The 16,114-nt window shown below is 35.2% G+C and overlaps 1 pseudogene across 1 annotated transcript; it reads right to left on the minus strand.

Annotated features, from left to right (window-relative positions):
• Positions 1-394: 394 nt before the first annotated feature.
• Positions 395-1,459, minus strand: LOC18590252 (protein GL2-INTERACTING REPRESSOR 1 pseudogene; annotated as a pseudogene). Its single transcript, XR_001929287.2, has 2 exons — positions 1,075-1,459; positions 395-957 (listed from the first exon to the last, which is right to left on the minus strand). The product of XR_001929287.2 is annotated as a protein GL2-INTERACTING REPRESSOR 1 pseudogene (transcript).
• Between the last annotated feature and the right edge of the window lie 14,655 nt (positions 1,460-16,114).

Genomic DNA, 16,114 nt, shown 5'->3' on the forward strand with positions numbered 1-16,114 from the left:
AAAACAAACGTATTAGATATACATAGCGATCCATATTTGTTTTCAAAAACATGGAGTAGAAACTGAACTAACCTCCAATTAAGGCAGAATCAGTTAAGAGGGTGAATGTTGCGTTAGTTAGTATTGTTTGGCCTTAAAACCTTGCACTCAAGGCAATGTGTTAAAGTAGCTACCTATCTATCTATGGCACTGCACTATATGAATTTAAGATGTTTTAATTATATTTGAAAATGAAACTAAAGAAAAAGAAAACAAAATCTTTCCTTTGCTTGAAAAGGAGGAAAAGTGGAGGAGAAACTTAGAATCCTAAAAGTAATATCCAATCTAAGACAATAGAACTTTATGTTGTGTAAACGGAGTTTTTTTTCTTTTGCTTACGGGGCAACCAAGCATCTGAATATGAAAAGAAACAAAGATATATTAGCAGAAAACTTCAAACATTCCAACACAAAAGAAGCTGGCAAAAATAAAAGAAAGAAGAAACTAAAACCAAACAAAAAGAAAAAAAAAAGCCTATTCTAGAGAAGTAAGTTGTACTTGTTCCATGGAAAGCAAGAAGAAAAATCCTACTTCTTCTTCTTCTTCTTCTTCAGTTTCTTGCCTTCTTGGCGTTCTCTTCGTTAAGAAAATCAAGCAAGACGGTGCTCTTGCATCTGGGGCACTTGGGATCGACCTCCGATAGCATAACGTACATGAGGCATCGAGGACATCCAACCAGCACCATCGAAGTTGCTTCAGGACTACTCGGGTATTGCATCGACGTAGAGTCGTCAGGCTCCGAAGACACGCACGAGCTTTCAGGTGACATTTCCCAGGAGGAAACCGATGTGTTTGGCGATCCAACTTGTTGGTTAGCCCTAGGTGGTGATAGGTTCAGCTTCAATTCCAGCTTTGGACTGTTTTCTCTTCGACTCATTTTTTTTTTTTTGGTCTCTTGTTTGTAATAGTTTATTTCACCTGTTTGATGATGATCACATACAAATAAAAGATGAGTTGAGAGTAAAAGATTGTTGAAACAGTAATCTAAAAGAAAGAAAAAAAAAATGGAGAGAAAACTGAACAAAGATAATTCACCTTTGCCAAAGAAGCTTTCAACTACCAAATTGAAGGGTTAAGAAAGTGAGAATCAGGTAAAATATAGCAGAGGGGAACTGGAAGCCACCGAGATGATTCTCAGTAGATATAATGATGTGGACCAGAGAAGAAAAGAAACAAAAAAAGACTGAATGATGCTTCTATTCCCTAAAAACTAGTCCAACATCAATATTTAGTTTTGGGATCTCCGGCAGATTGATTTTGGACCGCTTAGACCATTATATATGCAATGATTTTCTGGAGGAAGAGAGAGAGAGATGGGATTTTCTTTAATTGTTAATTAATTAATTATGGGTAGGAGTGGAGGGTAAGGAGAATTTAGAGTGGAGAACAAGCTGATATTGAAGGTGAATTGAATACTAGATAGAAGAGGTTGAAGAGTCTGACTTGGTGCCTAGAAATACACAGATTAACAGTGGTCGAGAGAGGAAAAAAAAAGGCCAAGATGTTTGTTGATAGGAGAAAATTTTTGTTGTAAATACTCCCACCAATGATGATCAGAGGAGTTGGTTTGAGTAATTTTCATTGCAAACGAAAATAGCAAGGCATCATTTATGATTTTCCTATCCTTCATTCCTTCCTATAGGAATTTTCTTCTCAATTTTCTCGCTTTGTTTTTGTTATCTGTTTGTTAACGTATTCAAGTCAAATTTCCCAAGCTGTTTTTCCTAGTCCAAATTCCACAAAAGGGAAAACTAACATAATTAATGCCATCCATATCGCCTGATATTTTCACGTAGAAAATTGCAAAAATTTTAGTGTTCACGTAGAAATAAAGGGGGAATGGAATACCAACCATGATGTTAGCCTTAGGCATCTGAAATTCAGCTATTTTGTTGCTGAGATGTTTAGAGCTTGTCCGGCTTGGAAATGATTCTGGACTTTGTTTCCCAAAAAAATAGAGGAAAAAAACAATAGGCTTAACTTCCATTCGGATGTCAAAAATCTTAAACTTCCCTTGGTAAAATTCCAAAACTAATTACGGAAAGAAGAAATGAAATAATTAATTAATGTGCAAGCGAGCTGTTGCAAAATAGTTGGTGAATTGGAGGGGCAATTATGTCTAGAGGTTGTGGAATCAAGAAGAATGGTTTAGTGGCTATAAATGTTTGAAATTAAATGCAGTGTTAAATATTTATATCAATGAAAGATTATTAATGGGATTTTTTATCACATTAGTTTTTCTTCTTTTCTTTTCCTTTTTTTTCTTAATTAAGGGATACATTTAGAGTGGTCAGCTACCTTAGCTGAGTACCCAAAATAATTAATTACTTCATAAAATGAATTAAGTCCCAAATTTATGAGAATAATCTCTTTTTTCTGCCTCATTATTCTTGCAGGTTGGTTTGAAAGTGGTAAAGTGGAGGCAAAGGGTAAAATTAATTCAATGGCGTCAAAGTAAAAGGAGTGGTGGTTAACTTAGGTGGCGTATCATTGTTTTGAACATTTTATTAATGAAATATTATGGCTGCCCATTTTTAGGCAGCGGAATTTCAACCACCTTGGCTTTATCATTGGCTACATCAGTTTCAACTGCTAGATTAAAGGCTGATAATGTTAATAAAGATTGTTTGACATCAAATCTGCCCTATCAAACAGTTAAGGATAAGTATCAGTAAGCTTAGAAAACAAGTAAAAAGTAAAGGAGGATTAATTGCAATAATCACCCACTACTTGTTTAAATTAAAATTTCATTGATTAAACATATATACTAATCTCGAATGCTCATCTTATACAGAAACAACACATTTTGCCTTGACCTACAAAAAGATTGAGCAACTTATTTTATTCTCAAGTATTTTAGTTAAAAATTGCAGTTTTTATCTTTTTTCGTTTTAAATAGCCATAATTTTGGGTGATGAAAATTATGAAAAATATGGAGTTCTAAGGAAATCTTGATATGCAAAATTATTAATTAGAGAAAGGTTATCTCTTAAAAGAACATTACAATACCTTAACATATCTAGATGATTAAATTGATGGAGAGAATTTCAATCCTGACATACTATAAGGATTTTCCGTGATTGATTTGATCATTTTCGTGCGTCTTGTTAAGATGAGGTTGACAATTCAAATTGTAATAAATATTAATGTGCTTTTGGCAAAAGATGCATTAAGTTAGGCTTTATGAAAGCCGCCCCACCAAGACAACCACCCGCCGTATGCTGCATCGATAGATCTTTCCCTTTTAGGTTTGTTGCCTTCTATGATGACTTAATTCATATTTATTTTAGTATATTTTTGTAGTAAATGGAGGTAAGCATATTTTATGCATTTTGGGACTCAAAGGCCTGTTTCTCATCAAGCTTAATAAACCTACGCTTCTACTTTTTTTTTTTTTTTAAAAAAAAAAACATAAACATCGACTTGAAAGTTGAAACATGAATACAATACGTTATTAAAAAGAAGCACAGAATATAAAAAACCAAGGTTTCCAGAAGATGGTGGTTACGGTATATGTTGGTAACAATATTCCGGCCAATGTGTTTCCTATTCTTTAAGTTGTAATTTCTTATTTTCAAGACTTTTTTTAAGATTATATCTAGGCTGGGGTGATTAATATGTATAATTGTTTTATTAAGATAATTATACAATCGGTGTAGTTAGAGTTATTATATAATAATAATATCCAGTTAGACTACAATATTTTACTAGAATTATATTATAATATTGTTAGTTAGAGTTAGAATATGAATAAGATTTGGATTAGTCTTTTATATATATATATATATATATATATATATATATATATATATATATATATATGTAGACTAGATAATAGTATTGTATAATAATTCTAACTAAGCAGTTTATATAATTATCTTAATATTTTTGTTGACATTACCTATCAGCGGATGGGGGTGTGACAGCTTCTTTACAAACTCTCCTGCAAAAATGGATGTTGATCAATATAATTTGTTTAATTCATGCTGGTGATGAGAGATTCAGATTGTTGCTGTTGTGTGAAACAAAAGATGCTACCCCGACTACTTACTTCCCCATCACTCCATACATGGAGAGTTGTTGTTTGTGAAAAATAAAATGACTCAAAAGAATGGAGTCAAAAAAATCCCTGCTCTTCATTACCAAGATGAAGACATATATATATATATATACAAGGGTTGCTTGGAGTGCAACTAAAATAAATACTATAAAAGGAAGTATTCCAATCCTGACTTCTTTGGAGTGCAAGTAAAGAAAAAGGTTAACAAGGGAAGATTATATAAAAGAATAATCCCTATAAATAAAAGATCCTCCAATACTCTCCTTCAAGTTGGAGCATAAAGAGTAGAAATGCTTAACTTGACCAACAGTTTATGAAATCAATCGTATCCAAGGGCTTTAGTGAATATATCAACCAATTGGTTTTGTGAAGAAATAGTCTGAGTAGCAGTAGTTTGTGACTAAATGTGCTGCCGGATGAAATGACCATCTATTTCTATGTGCTTTGTTCATTCGTGGAATACCCGATTGGCTGCAATGTGAATAGTTACTTGATTGTCACAAAACAAAGGAATCGGTGCAATGTGTGCCACTCTAAGATCTCGTAAGAGTTGTATCAACCAAATGATCTCACTAGTGAAGGTGGCCATGGCTCTGTATTTTGCCTTGATGGAAGAACAAGAAGCCAGTGTTTGTTTCTTAGATTGCCATGACATAGGAGAAGACCCAAGAAAGATAATATAGCTAATAGTGGATCTGTATGTCATCAAACATCTTGCCCAATCTACATCACAATACGCTTGCAAACATAATGAACCATTAGAAAGGAAGCAAAATACCTTGTCTTGGGGTTCCTTTGAGATAACGCAACACCTTATGAGTAGCATCGAGATGTGGCTGTCGTGGAGCATGCATAAACTGGTTAAAAATATGCACTGCATAGCTAATATCTGGATGGGTGATGGTGAGATAAAGTAAATGACCTACTAGGCGATGATAGTGCTCTAGATCAACGTAAATGTCACCAAAGGCGAGTGAAGCTTGTGTTGTTGCTCCATGGGAAAGTTGGCCAACTTGTAGTCTATGAGACCACTTGTGGCTAAGATATTAAGTACATACTTATGTTGCCCTAGTGCAATACTTGCTGATGAATGTGCCACTTCAATTTTAAGAAAAAATTTGAGTTTGATGAGATCCTGGATGTGAAATTTTGTGACCAAATAAAGTTTTAGCTTAGAAATGTGATCGAAATCTATTCCCATGATGATGACATCATCAACATATATGATAACTGTAATAAAAGATCCTCCTATATGAGAGAAAATGAACAAAGAGTGATCCACGTCTGATTGGCGAAAACCAATGGCAAGAAGAGAAGTGGTAAACTTGTGATACCAATTTTGAGATGCTTGACGGAGTCTACTTATAGATTTTCGTAATTGACAAACCCGCTGCTTCTCTTGTTTAGCAAACCTTCGTAGGATCTTCATGTAGATTTCTTTTTCCAAGTCACCACGTAAAAAGGTGTTATTCACATCCAGTTGATGTAATTCCCAATAATTAATCGAAGCAAGTGCCAACAAACAGCGTACGATGACTAACTTAGCAACGGGGAAAAAATGTCTCATGAAAGTCAACACCCTCAAATTGAATGTAACCTTTAGCAACAAGTCGCACCTTATAACGCTCAATACTTCCATCTGGTTGATATTTAACTTTGTAAACCCATTTTGAATTGATAACCCATTTACGAGGGGGTAAGAGTTACAAAGTTTAAGTATGATTTGCCTCCAAAGCGAAAATTTCCTTCGTCATGGCTTCCCTCCAATGTGCATGTTTGACTGCTTGAAAAAATGATTTTAGTTCATTGGTGGATGAGATGGCCACTAAGAAGGCAGTGTGATTGGGAGAAAATTTAGAGCAAAAAATAAATTATGAGAGGAGATGTACCATTGAGTTGGTCGAAGGACGAGATGGGAGCGGCGTGATGCTTAAAGGAGCCAGAAAGCGAGTAAAATATAATCAGAACGAAAAAAGGAGAGTGAAACTTGCCGCTGTTGTTTGCCTAAAATAAGAGGAGCTTTTGAAATAATAGTTTCAGACTTATTAACAAAGTTAGAATCAATTAGGTCAAATGAAAAGGCTGTTGTGGTTGACAAATCGGATCTAATTTACTCTAACCTAATGCTAGCAGGTGAAAAGGACTCATGCAGATTGGTGAATGAAGGGGACCCAATCGTTGTAGACTCATGTGCAATAGTTGGCGATGTGTTTATCTATTACAGGACTATTGTTATGAGACACAAGCTTAATTGTGCTTGCAGTTGGGTTGATGCCTGTAGACGACTTGCTAAGCCCAAGTTCAGTGACATTAGGCATTGCATGGTTGAATGCACTATCCAATTTAGTAGTATGACCCAAATCAATTGACTATACAAATTTTGCTATTGAGGGATCTGCAAATGATAAAATGTCTTCCAAAAAATGAACATCCCCTAAAATATCAATCTTCTTACTTTCAAGATCATAAATTCTGTATCTTTTCGCCCATTAGGATACCCAACAAAAACACTCAGTTTAGTACAGGGAGCAAACTTGTCACGCGACCTGTTATTTATATGCCCATAACAAAAACATCCAAAGCTTCGTAAATGATTATATGTGGGACTCTTTATAAGTAAAACTTCATATGGAGTTTTATTTTGTAAAACAGTGATTGGCATGTGATTCATTAAGTATGCCACAGTAAGAACACATTCACCCTAAAACAAAATAAGAAGATGAGCTTGAAATCGTAATGCTCATGCAACTTCTAAAAGATGCTTATGCTTTCGATCAACAACTCTATTTGTTACGACGTGCCTGTATCGCTAGATTGACGTTCCATGCCATGATAAAAATAATGAGTCATTAAATCATCATGAGTAAATTCTAAGCCATTGTCTATCCGTATAATTTTAACTCGTAAGTTAAACTGTGTGTAAACCTAATTAATAAATTACAGTAGGTACGTTTTGGTTTCTGACTTGTCTTTCATGAGGAAGACCCATGTTGCTTGATTGAAATCATCCACTGTGGTTAGAAAATAGTGAGATTCGTGATTTTATTTTGCACAAGCCCAAAATATCATAGTGTACTAAGCTAAAAGCATGCATAGTCTTATTTGTACTAATGGGAAAAGATATTTGTGTTTGTTTTACCTTACAACAAGTATCACAAAATAAATACTTTTTGCAATCAAAAGAAATAGATAAATTAGGAATAAGAGGAATGCGATTTATTGGTAGATGCCCTAAATATCAATGCCATAAACTTGCATTAACTGAATCGCTGGCTATCAACAGCTTCTCCCCTGTCATCTACTCTAAGTAATAAAGACCATTCCCCTCTCTACCCACTCCAATCGGCTTCTTCGAGGGTAATTCTTGAATCACAAAAAAATCCAACCAAAAAGTTATTGTTCAATGTAAATCATGTGTCAATTTACTAATAGACAATAAATTGAAATAAGAATCAGAGACCCTAAATACTTGCTGAAGGATTACTCTTTTTCCAAGAACAACTTGGCCCAAAGCATGAACCTCTATTGTTTCACCATTATGAATTTGTACTAGTGGTATATTGAGTCAAGATACCACATTTGATAAAGAGTCTACATTATAGGTTATATGATTTGTAGCTCTTGTATCTACAACCCATTTATTGTTTTTCTTACTTGCAAAGTTCAAGGCTACTATGTTTGCAAATGGGCTACCATTGATCCTACATGACTACCTAGTAAAGCTTGTAACTGCTGATGTTGAGCAAAAGTCAAACCAAGGAATGGCGATTTAACTCCATCCATAGTGTTAGCATAAACAGCTCTTGAAGACATGCTTGTCGTAACATTGTCGTCCCATTGATTTCCTCAGGAATGCGATTGATCACTATTAGTTTCTTTGTCGCTCCTCTTTCTAAATTTGTGCCAATCTGGATAATCAATCACCTTGTAACAATATTCTTTGCTATGGTTTGTCTTCCCAAAGTGGATTCAAGATGGAAATTGGCCATGACTCTTGTCATCATTTTTCTGTCGCAATTCATTTTCTTTAGTAATAGGGCAATAGCTTCAATGATGGGTGCACAAGTTGTCGTGATTGAACGTTGCTTTTCTTCCTATGTTGTAATTGTGTAAGCTATTCCAAGATTTGGCAATGGGTCAACACTCAATATTTGTGACCACACAGTTGAATATAGTTCATCAAGTCCCATAAAAAAATCAAAAACCTTTTCTTTCTCATGCATAGATTGCAGTCTTTTTGCCATACCATAGGTTTATCCACATTTGCACAACAGGATTTCATTGAAACCCTATAACTCACCCCAAATGGTTCTTAATTTACCATAATAGTATGAGATCAAGGATTTTTCTTGTTGTAATAGAGCTATGGTGCGTTTCAACTCGTAGACTCTCAACATAATTCTTTGAGTAAATTTTTCTTCCAAATCTACCCATATTTCTCTTGCAATTTCAACATGAGCAGCACTACTTTGAAGCTCCTTAGCAAGTACATTTGTAAGCCATGAAAGAACCACTACATTGCATTATATCCATGACTATAAATCCAGAGAATCAACATCTGGTTTTTTTATTGTTCCATCCAGAAAACCTACTTTGCTTTTGGAATAGAGCGCGTTCATAAACCTATGGCTTCACATGAAATAATTATCTCCACTTTCACTGAGAGGGTATGTCACAAAAATCAAGCCTAAATGATCAGACAAATGCAAGTATTATGGAAAAGTGGCATTAATGAGCTTGCTTTGATTAGCACTCGCACTCGCCATCAATTCTTCAATACTCTGGCCTTTGTCATTGTTTGCATCGTCTCCTGCCACTAAAAAAAAAAAAAAATCAGGGTTTGTAACCTGCTCTGATAAAATGAAAAATAGAATGACTCAAATGAATGGAGTCAAAAAAACCATGCTCTGCATTAACAAGATGAAGACACACACACACACACACACATATATATATATATATATGCAAAGCTTGCTTGGAGTACAAGTAAAGCAAATAATATAAAAGAAAATATTCTAATCTTAAACTTCCTTAGGGTGCAAGTAAAGAAAAAAGGTAACAAGGAAAGATTATATAGAAGAATAATCCCCATAAATAAAAAAACCTCCAATAGTTTGTGATTCTACTCGATTGCTAGTTATTTTTTGGAGTGATATGTAGTCCCTTATTTGTTTTGATACTCTTCTTATTTATTTACTATTGTTGTTTTATAGGCGTTGCAAGGCATATGTTTTTTCATTGTTCTAATTCAAATACTTGAAGTGTGAAGCCCCTAGAGCTATCTACATATATAAAATGGACTTTTTTTAGCAAAAAAAAAATATGTATAATTGTTATGCATGTTGACACTCAAATGTTATAAGTAATCTGTAACTAGTTCTTACTTGTTCATTTTAGATCAAACCAAGTCTACTTCTTTAGTTCTATTAATAAAATTCATTTTGATTGAGAAAAAAAAAGAAATGTTTTGGTTAAATATTAAAAAGTATCATTTACATAGTCTGCATAAGTGGTCTCATTACTATCTTTCCCATCCAAAAAGATCTCATCTCAACTTGATCTCCCATTGCCATGACTCCCATACCCATTCACCAAACTCATTAACCACTCTTTTTTTCACTACTAGAGCAAAGATCCTAGGGTATACTGGTTTAAGTTTCGCTCCTTTTATCCATTCATCCTACCAAAAAGACAAGCTCTCTCTATCCCCTAAGATAACCCCTATCCCCCTTAACTAATGAGTTTCATATTTCTCTATGTCCTAGTGGTCGCACAATGTTTCTCCATATCATTGACTGTTTTCAGTTTCCACCTATCTTAGGAATAAGCAACTTAAGGTTTTTCGTTTTCCTTCTCCATAATTACCTTCATCCAAAGGCTTTTCCTCTTATTTCCAAATCTCCAAATCCACTTGTTTGAGAAGTTCTCATGTTCTTAACTTTTAAATCCACTCATCTTAGCCCTCCATAATCCTTAATGCACTTTTCCCTCCTTAGGTGAACCACTCCATAAGAATCTCCTCTGTATCTTATCATGTTAGTGTTTGACACTCATGGGCATTCTAAACATAGACATATAAAAAATTAGTAGAGTTGTTAATACTGACTTAATGAGAGTCACTTTACCTATTATTACAAGCATCCTACTCTTTCTTCCCATCAATCGAGCCTCAAAATTTTCAATCACAAGTTTCCTTATTTCTTTCGAGTTTAGCCTCACTCTCAATAGAAGCCTTAGGTATTTTGATGGAAACCTCTCCATTTTGCATTTAATCTTATTAGCCTATACAATCCCATTCTCTTTTCAATCACTACTTCAAAAAGGCTACTCTTCTGAAAGTTGATTTTAACCCCAAGTTCAATTGAAAGCACTTTAAGACCCTTTTTGTACACTATAATGACTCTCACTCAAGCTTACACATGATCATTGTGTCATCGGTGAATTGAAGATTTGAGATTGACAAAGCATTTTGACCTATCTTTATCCCCTTACATTCACAAAGCCTTACCACTTCATTCATTATAATACTAAAAGCCTCCACCACACAATTGAATAGTAGTGGTGATAACGAGCATCCTTGTCTTAAACTTTTCCTCATTCTTAATTGTCTTGTTGGCATTTCATTTATCAAAACCGACACTCTGGCTATGGCTACACATGCCTTAACCCAACTCTTCCACTTATCGTATAAGGTTGGCTTTACTTGTTTAACTTTACTTCTTGTTCTCGTGATTATTTTTTGAAGGGCATTTTTTTTAAAGGCGATAATAGGTATATATTACTAACTAAATCAAAATATCACTTTACAAAAAGAGTGAGACAGAGCAATGGCTAACGAAAACAATGCTACAAGGCTTTAAAGCATGAAAAGAGATAGGTTCATGCCTATAAAAAAGACATTTCCTGATTTTCTAGATGTTGGACAACCCCACACTTGTGCAAGAGAAATCAATAGCCAAAAAAGAAAAGAGCCACAAGTACCTGTTGCATTAAAAATAAAAAATGGCAGCCATGTTCGCTAAAAATAGAAAAGAAAACTAGAAACAAGTTATTGATCATCACCAATAACCCACAGTAGATTGTTAGGTTTTACAACACCCTCATTAGCCTAGTTATCTATAACATTGTTACCAGATCTCAATATATGCTTAATCTCCCACCCCGTTACCTTGTCAAGAAGCTTGAGAATTTGAATGACAAGTGATTTAACCTTCCATGGAACTTTCATTGTGTTTCGAATCCATTGTACAATGTTGTTAGCATTGCATTAAATGAGGAGAGTATGTGTGGAATTCCATCTTGAGGATGCATAAATCAGTACTACCTCAATTATTGCAAGAAGTTTAACTTTGCTAGCATAAAAGGTTTCAATTGCTTTACAAAATAAGGCAAGAGTGTAGTCATTTGTGTTTCTCAAGATGCCCTTTATTCTAGAGTCCCGCGAACCACCCCTAGAAGCACTATCAATGTTGAACTTAAGCACTCTTTTTTGTGGTCTAGTCCATTCCTCCATTTGTTTAGGAATTTTGGACTTTTGTGGAGTATTGCCTTCATTGGGGAACCGAGCAAGATCTCTAATGGAATAATTATGATTTGTCCATTTGGCCTTCATCCACCAAGCCACACTAACTTCGATAAGTTCAAAAATTTGGCTACCATCTCAGTTCTTAACCCTAGAAACAACATCATTTCTTGCAATTCAAATAGCCTAAATTATAACATCCCAAGACATCTTCCAATTCAAATCACTATTTAAAGAAGCAGCGAGTTGAAACAAACTAAGAAAGTAGACTAGAGGGTCAGAATGAGATACCTTTTCAACGTTCCACATGGCTCCCCATTGTAGCCATAAAAGCCAAACTTTCTCACACATGAAGAAAAGATGACTTACAGTCTCCATCTCTCTTTTGCATAAGAGGCACATAGTAGTATTAGGTCTTATACTTCCTTTCTTAACAAGAGTTTTTTTCACTACCAAATGACTTCTCACAAGATGCTAGTAAAACACCTTAATTTTACAAAGGGCCAGATGAGACCAAATCAACTTCCAATGGTTTACATGAAGAGTGCTAGAAAACATCACATTATAGCAAAAAGATCTGGAGGAGTATTCACCTTTAAGGCTCCACTTCTTTACATGTTTATCTTGGAAATCTCTACCAAGTACTTGCTCCTCAATTAAGTTTTTGAAGTTTTCCCATTTTTCACTTTCCCAACCGAAGACTCTTTTTTGAAACTCCACTTTTTAGGTCTATTCATTGCTAATTTTCCCTTGCTTCTTAATTGCCGAACCAAAAATTCTTGGAAACGTGATATGAAGGATACCTCTTTCAATGCATGACCCATCCCAAAAGCTTATTCTACTACCATTACCTAGCGATAACAACATACCATCCTCAATGAAGTTATTATAATCATATCTCCTATTAAATGGTTTCACAATGTTTTTCCATATTCAAGAAGCCTTATTTCTACTACCAAGGCTCGATAAAGACAATCATGATCTAAATTAAGCTTTTCATCTACAATGCGCCTTCAGAAACTATTCAGTTCATTGCCATAACACCATAGCCATTTGTTGAAGAAGGCTTTATTTGTCAAACCAAGTTCAACCAACCCAAGGCTTCTAAGATCCTAATTGTTAAATACTGTATCCCAATTAACATGGTGAAGTTTTCTAATCAAATTTGGGCATCCCCATAAGAATATTTTTTAGATACTTTTAATGGTATTTCTTATCTTTACTGGCAAATGAAAAAGTGACATATAGAACAATGGCATACTACTCATGACAGACCTCAACAAAGTAATAAGCTTGCCCATCGATAAGATTTTAACCTTCCAAGTTGCAAGCCTAGTTTCTAACTTCCGGACAATAGGCTACGATATATTTATTGAGCCCAAAATAACCCCCAAAGGAAGTTGAAGGTAGTTTATAGGGAGCTTACCAAGTTTGCATCCCACCAAGTTAACCCATTAGCTGGCAAGTTGTTGATCAACACCCACCACATACAAGTAGCTATTCTTAAAATTAATTTTTAGCCCAAAAACCACCTGAAAGCATCTAAGCAATCTTTTAATATTAAAACGATACAGAGGATTTTGGTCATAGAGAATTACTACGTTGTCAGAATACTGAAGGTAAGAAACACTGGTGCTAGTTGAGCCAACTTCCACTCCCATAATGAGTTGAATGTCCTTGGCTTTGTACATGAAAGCACTAAAGGCTTCCATAACAAGATTAAAAAGCATGAGAGAGAGCAGCTAGCCTTGTCTTAGTCTTTTCCCCATTTGCACTTCCCTTGTAGTTGAGCCATTAACAAGAATTGAAATTAAGGTTGTCGAGATACAAGACTTAACCTACATGTGCCATTTGTCATCAAAAACCATAATTTGCATGATCAAATCTATGAATTCTCGAGAATGCTGTCAAAGGCCTTTTCAAATTCAACATTAAGAAAAATACCCCCTTTACCATTTTTCTTCTTGAAATCAATCATCTCATTAGCAATAAAAGCATAGTCAATTAATGGTCTACTTTGAATGAAGGCAAATTGGTTAATGCCAACAACTTCATAAATTACCTTCCTTAGTCACAAAGCAGGAGCTTTGAAAATGATCTTGTGAAGACATCCCACTAAGCTTATCAGCTTATAATCGTTGAAAGTAATAAGGTTTGCACACTTGGGAATCAAGGTGATGAAGGAGGTGTTGACCCATTTTTTCATGATTCCCATTTGTTGGAAATCATAAATGAACTTCATCACATCTTTAATGACTTGCCACTAACTTTTAAAGAAGCTAAAATTAAAATCGTCGAAACTCGGAGCTTTGTTACCATCACAAGAATTGATAGCATCTCAAATTTCAATCTCCATGATGGAAGTTCAAGGGAGGATGCAGATTAGGTCTTTAATTTACACATCTACAGTTAAGTTCTTTAAGCCTTACCACTGTCTTACACGTATAATATTTTCCAAAATGACTAGCAACCACATCTTTGAGCTCTTTAACAGAGGCAGAATTGTGAAAGTACCTCATATTATAATTACCATTCAATTATGATTTGAATCGGGATTTTTGGTGCCATGCCTTCTCTTCTACGCGTAAAAGATTCCAAAACACCCCTTTCAATTTTGCCAATTCCTCCCTTTTTTCAAAACCAATGGCCCCATGCTGAATTTCACTTTTGAGTTGGTGGATTTCTAACTCAAGATGCTTAATTTTTTCCCCCGTGTTACCGAAAACACTTTGCTACCATTTTCTTATGCTCTATTTTGTGCCCCTTATCCGATGCCAAATAGATGCATTTTTTCTACGCAAGCTCACAGATCCTTGCCAAGCTTCAACAAACATATCATTGCAAGTCTCTTCTTCAAACCAATAATTAAAGAAACGAAAAGGCTTTAGATCCCAATCGAATCCTCCAAACACAACATCACTAGGTTATGGTATGAGATGGATTCCGTGAGGCACTTTTGCATTAAGTTCGAATAGCATTAAAAAATTTCTACTGCTACCAAGAAACAGTTCAATCTACTAAAAAAGATACCCTCTCTACACCTATTCTAGGTAAAGTTCCCCCTAATAGGATCCTCCAACTAATCCTTAAGCTCCCTAAGGTGTCTAACACCACTAAATTCACTAAGGTATTTTTATCCTTGATTCAAGCTACGCAGGATTTATTTTCTTATTTAGTCACAAACACCTTCTTTAAAGGAGTGGGTACCACCAAGTATTCTTCTCTCTTATTCACAGGCGTACTTGCTCTCACTGGCCTAGCGACCCTACCACGTCTACCTCGCCCCCCTACGGGATGTGTGCCCGTGGCCTATTAGTCATCTCAGTAAGGGCATCTTGCTCCCCTACTTGTCTTAAGGTGGCCCGTGTCTTAGGTGGCATTCTTACCTAGACAAGAGTAAACACCTATCATTAACCACAGTTAAAGAGATAAAGTGGTTTCTAAGATTGAGAATCTATGCGGTCCCTTGATCGTAAAATGTGCTGCGGTTCACACTTCACAACCGAAGTTCCCACATAATTTCCCGACATTCCGCTGGACCAACAAATGGAAGCCCTAGGACCTAGACAAACCTAGAGCTCTGATACCAATTTTGTCACGACCCAATTTCTCGGGCCATGACCGGCGCATGAGCTCAATGAGCATAGCTCACTAAGCCCAAGCAAGCCTATCCATTTACCTTTGCTTAACAAATTTATCATATCATGCATACACACACACCTTTTTCTGGGTGTGAACATAGCCAAAACATAATGACATTATCGATAATAATATACATGCACTATACCAGTCATGTATTTAGCAATTTACATTGCATACACATATTCACATTGTTAGATTGTATACACAATACAAAATGATCCATGACTTCCAGCGGAGACATTTACAATAAAAGGGATTACTATCGAATGCTAGACACATACCCAAGAGATGCACTACGGGGACTCCTCGATCTAGGGTCCAATAGTCACCTGATCTAAAAACATGAATTTTTTTATAAAACGTGAGTACAATACTCAGTGAGTGAACAAAAAGAGAACAAGCATACAATAAGGAATGTTTCTCGAAATCATGATGCATTCGTTTTCTCAAAACCATGCAATTGTTTTAACTATTTTAAACCCCTCATAAGTAAATCACTTTACAAAAATCTATGCTCAACTATGGTACCAAAGAAATGGAAAATATGGCAAAAACCCACAAGTTAGCAAAATGGACAGAAAGTTTCTCACTGTAACGAACTTCATTCTCGCTGCAGCGAGAACCAGAACATCAAGCAAAAAGTCTCTTTTTTCCCTTAAAACAAGTCATCCTGCTAAAATAACAATAGCAACATGTAACACATGTAAACTTCCAAATTTCAACAAAACAAATGCTTACATATTTGCATTTACAACCATATACCCATCATCAACATGCACACCATCCCATCATCATCATCATGCACATCATCCTATCATCATCATCTCATATACAACGACTTATGCTATTGT

Source organism: Theobroma cacao, chromosome 9 (assembly GCF_053813885.1).
Source record: "Theobroma cacao isolate CCN51 chromosome 9, ASM5381388v1, whole genome shotgun sequence".
Taxonomy (NCBI): Eukaryota; Viridiplantae; Streptophyta; class Magnoliopsida; order Malvales; family Malvaceae; genus Theobroma; species Theobroma cacao.